We start from the raw sequence: 3265 nt of genomic DNA, 5'->3' as shown, positions 1-3265 counted from the left end.
GAAACATAATAGGTTCCTGCTCTGTCTTGTCTGCTGGTTCTTGGCTTGAAGAAGATTCTGCAGTCCTTATTGATCCGTTTTGCTGGCATTACCTTTTTTTTTTTTTTTTTTGAGACAGAGTTTCACTCTTGTTACCCAGGCTGGAGTGCAATGGCGCGATCTCGGCTCACCACAACCTCCGCCTCCTGGGTTCAGGCAATTCTCCTGCCTCAGCCTCCTGAGCAGCTGGGATTACAGGCACGCGCCACCATGCCCAGCTAATTTTTTGTATTTTTAGTAGAGACGGGGTTTCACCATGTTGACCAGGATGGTCTCGATCTCTTGACCTCGTGATCCACCCGCCTCGGCCTCCCAAAGTGCTGGGATTACAGGCGTGAGCCACCGCGCCCGGCCGGCATTACCATTTTTGAAGCAAAGTTAACCTAGCTTTCCAGGTTCAGCTTTCTTTATGGCCATCTTTAAAAACCTTTTTTTTTTTTTTTTTAATCTATAAAATAGACACAAGCTAGTTCTACAATGTCCAAGTCATTTCAGTAGCTCTCAGTAGGGACACACAGGGTCATGAGCATGACCTGTTTGCGGCAGTAATAGGCCTTCTTGCTGCTACCCAGTCTTCAAGTATGCCAGCATCACTTGGAAGGATGAACCAGGGCACTGCACGCCCTGCTAGTTTAATGAATCTTGAAATGAGTTCTTCATTGAATCAACAAGCAGCTCACAGTGCACTCTCTTCTGCTAGTACTTCTCATAATTTGCAGTCTATATTTAACATTGGAAGTAGAGGTCTCCTCCCTTTATCTTCTCAACACCAATGAAGATGCGGACCAGTCCAGTAACATTTTGGCCAGCTTTGGTCTGTCTGCTGGAGACCTAGCTGAACTGAGTTGTTATCCAGAGGACAAGATTACTCCTGAGAAGTGCCCCAAATCCTTCTACAGCTTAAAAGGAGGAGAACTGAAGAAGGCCTTGCCTTGAGTTATGGCAGAGATGGCAGATCTGCCACACAGGAGCCACTATACAGAGTACTTAGGGATGACTAGGAAGAAAAAAGGCACTTTAGAAGAGATACTTTTGATAGTTGTGGTCCTAGTCTCGACCCAGTGCTTGATTATGACCATGGAAGTCATTCTCAATAATCTGGTTATTATAACAGAATGGACTATGAAGATGACAGATTAAGAGATGGAGAAAGGGCTGGGTGCAGTGGCTCATGCCTGTAATTCCAGCACTTTGGGAGGCCAAGGCAGGCAGATCAAGACGTCAGGAGTTCAAGACCAGACTGGCCAACATGGTGAAACCCCATCTTGCTAAAAAATACAAAAATTAGCTGGACATGGTGGCTCGTGCCTGTAATCCCAGCTACTTGGGAGGCTGAGGTAGGAGAATTGCTTGAACTGGGACCCAGGAGACGGAGGTTGCAGTGAGCCGAGATAGTGCCACTACGCTCCAGCCTGGGCTACAGAGCAAGACTCCATCTCAAAAAAAAAAAAAAAAAAGATGAGAAATATGTATGGATTATTCTTTTTTTGTGTCTGAGACCTCGCATAACTACCATAAATTTAACAGTGAGTGTGAGAGAATGGGACGTGGTCCTGGCCCCTTACAAGAGAGATCTCTCTTTAAGAAAAAGAGGGGCACTCTTCCAAGCACCAATATTAAAGACTTCCATGGACTCTTACCAAAGGGCTATCCCCATATATCCCTGTGCTCTATATGTGATTTGGCAGTTCATTCTAATGGGTGGAGTCAACATATCAATGGAGCAAGTCACAGTTGCCGACGCCAGTTTCTTGAAATCTACCCAGAATGGAATCCTGATAATGATACAGGACACACAGTGGGTGATCCATTCATGTTGCAGCAGTCTACAAATCCAGAACCAGAATTCTGGGACCTCCACCTCCCTTGTTTCATCTTGGAGGACCAGCAGTTGGACCAAGAGGAAATCTGGGTGTTGGAAATGGAAAACTGCAAGGACCTAGACACATGCAAAAAGGCAGAGTGGAAACTACCAGAGCTGTTCACATCACAGATTCTCAACATGGGAAAAACTTGAGATATCAGCTATTACAGCTGGTGGAACTATTTGGAGTCATTTCAAATCATCTGATTCTAAATAAAATTAATGAGGCATTTATTGAAATGGCAGCCACAGAGGATGCTCAGGGTGCTGTGGATTATTATACATCTACACCAACGTTAGTATTTGACAAGGTAGTGAGAGTTCATTTATCCCAGAAGTATAAAAGAACAAAGAACCCTGAAGGAAAGTCCTATCAGAAGTTTGATCAAAAGCAAGAGCTTGGACATATAATACTTCTCAATAATGCCCCATTCTGGCTATTCTGACAGTGCTGTCCTCAAGCTTGCTGGGCCTTATGGGAAAATAAAGAATTACATAATGATAAGGATGAAAAGTCAGGATTTTACTGAGATGGAGACAAGAGAAGATGCAATGGCAGTGGTTGACCATTGTTTGAAAAAAGCCTTTTGATTGACCTGTCTGAGAAATACAAATACTGGTACTGAGGATTCCCAACAAGAGGCACTGATTTACTGAAAAAAGATAAATCCCCAAAAGATCTTACTCTCCAGATGGCAAAGAATCTCCAAGTGATAAGAAATCCAAAACTGATGGCTCCCAGAAGACTGAAAGTTCAACTGAAGGTAAAGAACAAGAAGAGAAGTCTGGTGAAAATGGTGAGAAAGACACAAAGGATAAATTTATTTTTTAAGTTACAGTTTAAATGATTATTACTATCATAAGTGAATGCTGACTTTGAAGTGTATTTTATGAGTCAAATGTCTAACCTTTAAGGGAAAAAAGACAAGAGTGAGAAATTTTAAATAGAAAATGTGGGCAGAGAGATCCAAGATGGCTGATCACTAGCAGCTCGGGATTGCAGGTCCCACTGAAAGAGCAGAGAACGAGAGGACGCCACACTTTCAGATCAATTTTTGTTGCTCACACACCAGGAGATTCCCAGCGGAGGAGCCCCACGTGTCGCCAGCGTGACTCTTGAGGCCGGTGAGGCGGTTTGGCCGCTGCCTTGGTGTGGCGGTTCTTGGTGCAGAGTCAGAAAAGCACCATCAATCTTAAAGCCGCTGTTTTGGCCGGCGCAGTGGGTTGCTCAGATTCTAGCGCCGGGAATCAACAAGTTGGACGTCCATTCAGAAACCCAACTATAAAGACGGTAATTATAAAGACCACAGATGGATAAATCTATAAAGAAGGGAAGAAAACAGCCTAAAAAGGCTGAGAATA

General features: G+C 43.9%; 1 pseudogene; it reads left to right on the top strand.

Annotated features, from left to right (window-relative positions):
• The first annotated feature begins 516 nt into the window (after positions 1-516).
• LOC108307662 lies at positions 517-2735 on the top strand (annotated as a pseudogene).
• Positions 2736-3265: the final 530 nt, after the last annotated feature.

This window comes from Cebus imitator, unplaced genomic scaffold (genome assembly GCF_001604975.1).
Source record: "Cebus imitator isolate Cc_AM_T3 unplaced genomic scaffold, Cebus_imitator-1.0 Scaffold80, whole genome shotgun sequence".
Lineage (NCBI taxonomy): Eukaryota > Metazoa > Chordata > Mammalia > Primates > Cebidae > Cebus > Cebus imitator.
The sequence above is the reverse complement of the archived record's forward strand: the minus strand, read 5'-3'. Positions and strand labels throughout refer to the sequence as shown.